Raw genomic sequence first — 11,340 nt, 5'->3', positions numbered from 1 at the left:
AGAATACCTTATATATATATACACAGCAGAAATTATTTTTAAAAATTGCGAAGGAAGGAGTCTTCCCCAACATTTCCTAGGAAGCCAACACCATCCTGATACCAAAACCAGGAAAAGACCTAACTAAAAGGGAGAACATCAGATCACATTCAATAATGAATATAGCTGCAAAAATTCTCAATAAAATCCTAGCCAATGGATGACAGCTACACATTAAAAAATCACTCATCATAATCAAGTAGGTTTCATCCCAGGGATGCAAGGCTGGTTTAACATATGCACATCCATAAATGTAATTCACCATATCAACAGATGCAATAACAAAGAACATATGATCCTTTCAATAGATGAAGAAAAAATATTCAATAAAATTCAGCATCCTTTTTGAACAAGAACTCTTAATATAGGCATAGACAGCACATTTCATAAAATGATTGTAGCCATCAATGTCAAGCTCATAGCTGATATTAATGCTGAATGAAGTAAAACTGAAAGCTTTTCCACATAGAACTGGAACCATACAAGGATATCTTCTTTTATTTTTTATTTTTTTATTAGGTCATTTGTAAATAGATAATAAATACACTTATGCCATTATGAGATTCAATGTGTTGATTAATTGTACAAATTGGAGTGCTTACATTCTACTAATCAACATAGTCTTCACCTCATTTATCCAATTACAGCATTAAGACATTTGTGTTCTACACCTGATAGATCCAACTTGTACTTGCAATATGCTCCATAAATGTGGTCCCCCTACTAACCCTCCCTCTATCGACTCACCCCCCCTCCCTTCCCCTCTGTCTCCCCTTCCCTCCTTCATCCTAGGACATAGTTGCATTTTTCATATGCAAGTGTGAGTCATTATAAATTTGTTTAACAGTAGCACTGAGGACATTGGACATTTTTTTTCCATTCCCGAGATACTTTACTAAGAAGAGTATTTCCCAGCTACATCCATGTAAACATAAAAGAGGTAAAGTCTCCATTTTTTAAATGCTGCATAGTATTCCATGATATACATACAACACAATTTATTAATCCATTCATTGGTCGATGGGCACTGGGGCTTCTTCCATGACTTGGCAATTATGAATTGAGCTGCAATGAACAATCTGGTGCAAGTAACTTTATTGCCAAATGAATTTTGGTCCTTTGGATATACACCTAGAAGAGGAATTGCAGGATCAGACGGCAAGTCTACGTTTAGATCCCTGAGTGTTCTCCAAACTTCCTTCCAAAAGGATTGTACTAGCTTTTATTCCCACCAGCAGTGCAGAAGTGTTCCCTTTTCTCCACATCCACGCCAACATCTGTAGTTTTGGGATTTTGTGATGTGGGCTACTCTTACTGGAGTTAGATGGTATCTCAGAGTAGTTTTGGTTTGCATTTCTCTGATGATTAATGATGATGAGCATTTTCTCATGTGTCTGTAGACCATGCGCCTATCTTCTTCAGAGACTCTTCTGTTCATATCATTTCCCCACAATGAAATGGGATCACTTGTTTTGTCTTAGTAATAAGTTTGAGTTCTCTGTGGATTCTTGTTATTAGACCTTTGTTGGAAATCTAACTTGCAAAAATCTTCTTCCATTCTAAGTGCTGTCTATTTGCTTTACTTAGAGTGTTCTTGTCAGTGCAGAACCATTTACTTTTATCAGATCCCAGTAATGTATTTTTGATGGGCTTCAATGGCCTGGGGTGTCCTCCTCATAAAGTATTCTCCCAGGCAAATTTTTTCAAGCCTTTCCCTTGCACTCTCTCTAAGAATTTTTATAGTTTCATGTTTTAAGTTTAAGTACTTTAACCAGTCAGAGTCAATATTTGGTAGAGGAGAAAGGTGTGGGTCCAGTTTCAATCTTCTACAGTTTGCCAGCCAATTCACCCAGCACCATTTGTTGAGTAGGGAATCTTTCCCCCAATTTATATTTTTAATAGGCTTATCAAAAATCAAATGATAATAAGTGTCTGGGTTCACCTCTTGGTCTTTAATTCTGTTTCATATATCTACCTCTCTATTTTTGTGCCAGTACCATGCTGTTTTGATCACTATCAATTTATAGTATAGTCTGAAGTCTGGAAGCCGGATTCTTCCCAATTTGTTTTTATTTCTGAGTAATGTCTTGGCTATTTGAGGTTTTTTCTGTTTCCATATAAAACGATGTACTAATTTTACCAGGTATGACAGAGGTGCTTTAATAGGAATTGCATTAAATCTCTAGATTGCTTTAGGTAGTATAGACTTTTTAACAATGTTGATTCTTCCTAGCATTGAGCATGGTATATTTTTCCACCTGTTAACATCTTCAGCTATTTCTTTTCTCAGAGTTTTATAGTTCTCCTTATAGAGATCTTTCATGTCCTTAGTTAGACACACTCCCAGATATTTCATCTTCTTTGGCACTGTTGTAAAGGGAATAGTGTCCTTGATTGTTTCTCCCCTTGACTATTATTGGTATATATAAAGGCTACAGATTTGCGAGTGTTAATTTTATATTGTGAGATGTTGCTGTATTCCTTGATCACTTCTAGGAGTTCTGTAGTTGATTCCCTGGGGTTTTCCAGATATTAATCATATCATCTGCGAAGAGTGACAGTTTGATCTCCTCTGGTCCTATTTGGATCCCCTTAATTGCCTTCTCTTGACTTGTTGCAGTGGCTAAGACTTCCATTATAACGTTAAAAACCGGTGGAGGCAGTGGGCATCCTTGCCTGGTTCCTGATCTGAGTGGAAATTATTTCAATTTTACTCCATTCAATACTATATTGGCTGTGAGTTTGCGGTAGATGGATTTTATCGGTTTAAGAAATGTTCCTTCTATACCTTTTTCTTAAGTGTTCTGATGAAGAAATGATGCTGGATATTATCAAAAGCTTTTCCTGCATCAATTGAGAGAATCATATGGTCTTTGTGTTTTAATTTGTGTGATGTATTATATTTATGGATTTATGTATATTGAACCATCCTTGGGACTGAGGAATGAAACCCACCATGTCATGGTGTATAATTTGTTTGATGTGTTGTTGGATTCTGTTTGCTAGGATCTTATTGAGTATTTTTGCATCAATATTCATTAGAGATATTAGTCTATAATTTTTTTCTTGTTGGGTCTTTTCCTGGTTTGGGTTTCAGGGTGATATTTGCTTCATAGAATGTCTGGGGAAGTATTCCTTCTTTTTCTATGCTTTGGAAAAGGTTAAGTAATATAGGTACTAGTTCGTCTTTAAAGGTTTGGTAGAATTCTGTTGTGAAGAAATCTGGTCCTGGGATGCTCTTTCGGGAGAGATTTCTTACAGTTGATGCTGTTTCAGAACTTGTTATAGGCTTGTTCAATATTTCCATTTCTTTCTGGGTCTATGAGGGTGGCATGTTTCCAAGTATTGATTTATTTCCTTCAGATTTTCATACTTCTGAGAATAGAGTTGTATGTAATATTCATTAAGAATTTGTTGAATTTCTGAGGAATCTGTTGTTATTTGGCATTTATCATTTCTGATTGATGAAATTAGGGATTTTTCTCTTCTACTTCTGGTTAGGTTAGGCAAAGGTTTATCTATTTTATTGAGCTTTTCAAAAAAACCAACTCTTTGATTAGTTGATCTGTTGTATAATTCTTCTGTTTTCAATTTTATTTAGTTCTGCACTAATTTTAGTTATTTCCTTTCTTCTTCTGGGTTTAGGGTTGCAATGTTCTTCCTTTTCCAATTGCTTGAGATGTTCCATTAAGTTATTGACTTCCTCTCTTTCCATTCTTTTGAGGAAGGCTTGCAACGCTATAAATTTCCCTATTAGTACTGCCTTTGCGTTATCCCAGAGGTTCTGATAGTTCATGTCTTCATTATCATTTTGTTCCAAAAATTTGGTAATTTCCTTCTTAATCTCATCTATGATCCAGCTGTCATTCAGCATGAGGTTATTTAGTTTCCATGTTTTCTTTTCTTTTTTCTTTCTTTCTTCTTCTTCTTTTTTTTTTTTTTTTTTTTTGCAGTATTTGGACAGAGCTGGATTTGAACCCACCACATTTGGCATATGGGGCTGGTGCCCTACCTTTTTGAGCCACAGGCTCTGCCCAGTTTCTATGTTTTTGTATGCATATGCAGATTCCTTTTGTTACTGAGTTCAACTTTTATTCCATGATGGTCCGAGAAAATACAAGGAATGATTTCTATTCTTTTTAAATTTTTGAGGTTAGACTTGTGACCTAAGATGTGATCAATTTTGGAGGATGATCCAGGGCTTATCAGAAGAATGTGTATTCAGTTTTGTTAGGATGAAATGTTCTGTAGATGTCTGTTAGATGCAATGTTCAATGGTTAAGTTTAAGTCTAAAATTGCTTTGCTTAGCTCCTTTTTGGAGGATCTATCCAACACTTTCATAGGAGTGTTAAAATCTCCAACAATTATGGTGCTGGAGGAAATCAAATTGCTCCTGTCAGAGTCTCTCTTATATATTGAGGCACATTCTGATTGAGTGCAAAAATGTTGATAATTGAAATCTCATCATGTTGAGTGTTGCCCTTAACAAATATGAAGTGACCATCCTTATCTTTCCTTACTTTTGTTGTTTTAAATCTATTGTATCTGTGAATAAATTTGCAACACCTGCTTTTTTCTGATTTCCATTTGCCTGAATTATAAATGACCATCCCGTCACCCTCAGTCTACGTTTATCTTTTTTTTTTTTTTTTTTTTTCCTTTTTTTTTTATTTTTTTATTTTTGGGGATTCATTGAGGGTACAATAAGCCAGTTACACTGATTGCAATTGTTAGGTAAAGTCCCTCTTGCAATCATGTCTTGCCCTCATAAAATGTGACACACACTAAGGCCCCACCCTCCTCCCTCCATCCCTCTTTCTGCTTCCCCCCCCATAACCTTAATTGTCATTAATTGTCCTCATATCAAGATTGAGTACATAGGATTCATGCTTCTCCATTTTTGTGATGCTTTACTAAGAATAATGTCTTCCACTTCCATCCAGGTTAATACAAAGGATGTAAAGTCTCCATTTTTTTTAATGGCTGAATAGTATTCCATGGTATACATATACCACAGCTTGTTAATCCATTCCTGGGTTGGTGGGCATTTAGGCTGTTTCCACATTTTGGCAATGGTAAATTGAGCTGCAATAAACAGTCTAGTACAAGTGTCCTTATGATAAAAGGATTTTTTTCCTGCTGGGTAGATGCCCAGTAATGGGATTGCAGGATCGAATGGGAGGTCTAGGTTGAGTGCTTTGAGGTTTCTCCATACTTCCTTCCAGAAAGGTTGTACTAGTTTGCAGTCCCACCAGCAGTGTAAAAGTGTTCCCTTCTCTCCACATCCACGCCAGCATCTGCAGTTTTGAGATTTTGTGATGTGGGCCATTCTCACTGGGGTTAGATGATATCTCAGGGTTGTTTTGATTTGCATTTCTCTAATATATAGAGATGATGAACATTTTTTCATGTGTTTGTTAGCCATTCGTCTGTTGTCTTTAGAGAAAGTTCTATTCATGTCTCTTGCCCATTGATATAAGGGATTGTTGGCTTTTTTCATGTGGATTAATTTGAGTTCTCTATAGATCCTGGTTATCAAGCTTTTGTCTGATTGAAAATATGCAAATATCCTTTCCCATTGTGTAGGTTGTCTCTTTGCTTTGGTTATTGTCTCCTTAGCTGTACAGAAGCTTTTCAGTTTAATGAAGTCCCATTTGTTTATTTTTGTTGTTGTTGCCATTGTCATGGCAGTCTTCTTCATGAAGTCTTCCCCCAGGCCAATATCTTCCAGTGTTTTTCCTATGCTTTCTTTGAGGATTTTTATTGTTTCATGCCTTAAATTTAAGTCCTTTATCCATCTTGAATCAATTTTTGTGAGTGGGGAAAAGTGTGGGTCCAGTTTCAATCTTTTACATGTAGACATCCAGTTCTCCCAACACCATTTATTGAATAGGGAGTCTTTCCCCCAAGGTAAGTTCTTGTTTGGTTTATCAAAGATTAGGTGGTTGTAAGATGTTAGTTTCATTTCTTGGTGTTCAATTCGATTCCAAGTGTCTATGTCTCTGTTTTTGTGCCAGTACCATGCTGTCTTGAGCACTATGGCTTTGTAGTACAGACTAAAATCTGGTATGCTGATGCCCCCAGCTTTATTTTTGTTACTAAGAACTGCCTTAGCTATACGGGGTTTTTTCCGGTGCCATACAAAACGCAGAATCATTTTTTCCAAATCTTGAAAGTACGATGTAGGTACTTTGATAGGAATGGCATTGAATAGGTAGATTGCTTTGGGAAGTATAGACATTTTAACAATGTTGATTCTTCCCTTCCATGAGCATGGTATGTTCTTCCATTTGTTAATATCCTCTGCTATTTCCTTTCTGAGGATTTCATAGTTTTCTTTATAGAGGTCCTTCACCTCCTTCGTTAGGTATATTCCTAGGTATTTCATTTTCTTTGAAACTATGGTGAAGGGAGTTGTGTCCTTAATTAGCTTCTCATCTTGACTGTTATTGGTGTATACAAAGGCTACTGACTTGTGGACATTGATTTTATATCCTGAAACATTACTGTATTTTCTGATGACTTCTAGGAGTCTTGTGGTTGACTCTTTGGGGTTCTCTAAGTATAAGATCATGTCGTCAGCAAAGAGGGAGAGTTTGACCTCCTCTGCTCCCATTTGGATTCCCTTTATTTCCTTGTCTTGCCTAATTGTATTGGCTAGAACTTCCAGCACTATGTTGAATAGTAAAGGTGACAGAGGACAACCTTGTCTGGTTCCAGTTCTAAGAGGAAAAGCTTTCAGTTTTACTCCATTCAGTAAAATATTGGCTGTGGGTTTGTCATAGATAGCTTCAATCAGTTTTAGAAATGTACCACCTATGCCTATACTCTTCAGTGTTCTAATTAGAAAAGGATGCTGGATTTTATCAAATGCTTTTTCTGCATCTATTGAGAGGATCATGTGATCTTTATTTTTGCCTCTGTTAATATGGTGGATAACGTTTATGGACTTGCGTATGTTAAACCAGCCTTGCATCCCTGGGATGAAGCCTACTTGATCATGATGAATGACTTTTTTGATGATAAGCTGTAATCTATTGGCTAGGATTTTGTTGAGAATTTTTCCATCTATATTCATGAGTGAGATTGGTCTGAAGTTCTCCTTTTTGCTTGGGTCTTTTCCTGGTTTTGGTATCAGGGTGATGTTTGCTTCATAGAATGTGTTGGGGAAGATTCCTTCTTCCTCAATTTTTTGGAATAATTTCTGCAGTACAGGAATAAGCTCTTCCTTGAAGGTTTGATAGAATTCTGGAGTGAAGCCATCTGGACCAGGGCATTTTTTAGTTGGAAGCTTTTTTATTGTTTCTTTGATCTCAGTGCTTGAAATTGGTCTGTTCAGGAGGTCTATTTCTTCCTGGCTAAGTCTAGGGAGAGGGTGTGATTCCAAATATTGATCCATTTCCTTCACATTGTCAAATTTCTGGGCATAGAGTTTCTGGTAGTATTCAGAGATGATCTCTTGTATCTCTGTGGGATCAGTTGTTATTTCCCCTTTATCATTTCTGATTGAGGTTATTAGAGATTTTACTTTTCTATTTCTAGTTAGTCTGGCCAATGGTTTATCTATTTTATTTATTTTTTCAAAAAACCAACTCCTTGTTTCATTAATTTTCTGAATGATTCTTTTGTTTTCAATTTCATTGATCTCTGATTTGATTTTGGATATTTCTTTTCTTCTACTGGGTTTAGGCTTAGATTGTTCTTCTTTTTCCAATTCCATAAGATCTCTTGTGAGATTGTTGATGTGTTCTCTTTCTGTTTTTCGAATGTAGGCATCTAAAGCGATGAATTTTCCTCTCAAAACTGCTTTTGCAGTATCCCACAGGTTTTGGTAGCTTGTGTCTTCATTGTTGTTATGCTCAAGGAAGTTAATGATTTCCTGTTTTATTTCTTCCTTCACCCATCTGTTATTCAACAGAAGATTGTTTAATTTCCATGCCTTTGGGTGGGGTTGAGCATTTTTGTTAGAGTTGAGTTCCATCTTTAGTGCCTTATGGTCTGAAAAGATACAAGGTAAAATTTCAATTCTTTTGATTCTGTTGATATTTGTTTTGTGTCCCAGGATATGATCAATTTTGGAGAATGTTCCATGGGGTGATGAGAAGAACGTATATTCTTTATCTTTGGGGTGGAGTGTTCTATATACGTCTATCAAGCATAGTTGGTCTAGGGTCTCATTTAAATCTCTTACATCTTTGTTTAATTTCTGTTTAGAGGATCTGTCCAGCTCTGTAAGAGGTGTGTTAAACTCCCCTGTTATGATGGTATTATCAGATATCATATTGCTCAGACTGAGTAAGGTCTGCTTCAAGAATCTGGGAGCATTTAAATTGGGTGCATAAATATTTAGAATTTAAATGTCTTCTTGTTGTAGTTTTCCCTTGACCAATATAAAGTGACCATCTTTGTCTTTTTTGACTTTAGTTGCTTTAAATCCACATGTATCTGAAAATAAGATTGCAACTCCTCTTTTCTTCTGAATTCCATTTGCCTGAAAAATTGTCTTCCAACCCTTGACTCGGAGCTTTAATTTGTCTTTTGAAGCCAGGTGTGTTTCTTGCAGACAGCAAATGGATGGCTTGTGTTTTTTAATCCAGTCAGCCAATCTATGTCTCTTCAGTGGGGAATTCAAGCCATTAACATTTATTGAGATAATGGATAAGTGTGGTAGTATTCTATTCGTCTTATTTGGTGAGAGTCCATTGCTTAGTTTTATCTTTTGCATCAGTGTGGAGGTTAGGTTCTGTCCTTTGGTTTCTGAGTTCTTACTTTGCTGCTGATCCATTGTGGTGGTCAGTGTGCAGAACAGGTTGAAGTATTTCCTGTAGAGCTGGTCTTGTTGTGGCGAATTTCCTCAATGTTTGTATATCCGTAAATGATTTGATTTCTCCGTCAATTTTGAAGCTTAGCTTAGCAGGGTACAGAATTCTGGGCTGAAAATTGTTCTGTTTAAGTAGATTAAAGGTAGATGACCATTGTCTTCTTGCTTGGAAAGTTTCATTAGAGAAGTCTGTGGTCACTCTGATGGATTTGCCCCTGTAGGTCAACTGGCGCTTACTCCTGGCAGCTTGCAGAATCTTTTCTTTTGTCTTGACTTTGGACAGGTTCATCACAATGTGTCTTGGAGAAGCTCGGTTAGAGTTGAGGCGACCCGGGGTCCGATATCCCTCTGAAAGCAGTGTGTCAGAATCTTTGGTGATGTGTGGGAAATTTTCTTTTATAATATTCTCTAGTATGGCTTCCATTCCTCTGGGGCATTCTTCTTCCCCTTCTGGAATTCCTATAACTCGTATGTTGGAACGCTTCATAAAGTCCCATAATTCTGACAGTGAACGTTCTGCTTTCTCTCTCTTCTTTTCTGCCTCTTTTACTGTCTGAGTTATCTCAAGAACTTTGTCTTCTACCTCTGAAATTCTTTCTTCTGCATGGTCTAACCTGTTGCTGATACTTTCCATTGCATCTTTAAGTTCCCTAATTGACTGTTTCGGTTCCTTCAGCTCTGCTATATCCTTTTTATATTCTTCATATCGTTCATCTCTTATTTGATTCTGTTTTTGGATTTCCTTTTGGTTATTTTCCACTTTATTAGCAATTTCCTTCATTGTTTCCATCATTTCTTTCATTGTTTTCAACATGTGTATTCTAAATTCCCTTTCTGTCATTCCTAACATTTCTATACTGGTGGAATCATCTGCAGTAGCTACCTCATGGTCCCTTGGTGGGGTTGTTCTAGACTGGTTCTTCATGTTGCCTGGAGTTTTCTGCTGATTCTTCCTCATGAGTGATTTCTTTTATCTGTTTGCTTGCCCTAATTTTCCTTTCACTTCCTCTTGCTCTTTAAGTTCTTGTGCCTGTGGACTAAAGGTTACAGGACCAGAAGGGTGAGAAGGTTGAAGAGCAAAAAAAAAGGGGATGAAAGAAAGGAGGACCGAGTGATAAGAATAAAAGAAAGTTAGAGAAAGGAGAGGGGGTGGGTATAAGGAATATTGACAAAAAGAAGAGAGGCACAGAAAGAGGGAGACAGGGCAATATAGGTGTACAGTAGGGTACTTTGACACAACCTTAAAAAACCCCACCTTCTGGGGGTGCCCAGTTGCGTGGTTCCCTGAGGTCAGCACCTCTTTGCTAACCTGATCAGACACAGTATCCCACCTCCACCAAGTAGAGAGGAAAGACAAAAATGCTATAAATCAAACCAAAAGAAGCAAACAGAAAACTTTACAGGGATAAAATTGGGTGAAAAACCAAATTATATCGGTAGAAACACTAGCAAAAATGAAGTTGAAGTTATTAAAAAAAGCAGCAATGGGAAATTATAATTAAACTAGGAAAATTGAGAAAGAAAAAGGGATCTGTGTGGAAAAGATTGAAATTAAAAAAACAAAAGAATATCAGCAACGTCAAAATAAACAAACAAAAAAAACAACCAAGCAAAAAAAGAAAGAAAAAAATACACAACCAAAAACAAAGCAGTTTGTATATGTTATTGAATATTGTCTGGGCAACACGTGGTCTTCTGGGGTATGAGATGTTAGTCACAGTTCTGATACGACTGGGGGCTGCTGATTACTCAAACCCCATCAGGTAGACACCCTGAATCTCTCTTCAGCCTACTTAAAAGGCACTTCGAACTTGTAAACTTGTTGAGCAGAAGCTTTCCCAGCTTTCTTGCTAGAATCGCTGCTGAAGTGGCTATCCACTTACTCAGTGTGCCAAAACCGGTCTCACTCTGCCCCTGAGGGTTAGGGCTGCAAGGCGGCTCAGACCCCACCCTTAGGCTACTTGGTTGCTGGGTTACCAGCTCCCACCCGTTTCTAGCTCTGCGACCCTGAGGGCGGAGCTTGCCGGGGCAGATCGCTGACAATGGATCCGTGTGACCCACCGCCAAACACTATTAGCTCCGTCTGGCTCAGCGGCTCAGACTGGGGCCCTAGACAACGGCCAAAGTTCTCGCACTCCCGCTCAGGCCTTCCCCAAGGCAGTTCAACTCAGTGCCAAGTCCAAGGACATCAAAACAGTTCACAGGTAAGGCCTTTCTGGTTTGCAGTCTCGCTGCTACTGAACTTACAGTTGTGGGCGGGTTTAGACGGATTGAACACACGCGACCACTTGCCGGTTTTCCACGGATTTAGTCCTCCTCTTGGGGTCCAGAAGTCTCTCGCTGACTCCCTGTATCCTCATAGGAGTGATGATAGGCAGTTCCCACCAGCCAGAGACGCCTAGAGTCCTATCTCCCCAGACTCACGGTGCCCAGATGCAAGGAAGCTGTTACTCGGCTGCCATCTTGCTCCGCCTCTAGT

Source organism: Nycticebus coucang, chromosome X (assembly GCF_027406575.1).
Source record: "Nycticebus coucang isolate mNycCou1 chromosome X, mNycCou1.pri, whole genome shotgun sequence".
Classification (NCBI taxonomy): Eukaryota; Metazoa; Chordata; class Mammalia; order Primates; family Lorisidae; genus Nycticebus; species Nycticebus coucang.
Note: the sequence above shows the minus strand (reverse complement) of the source record.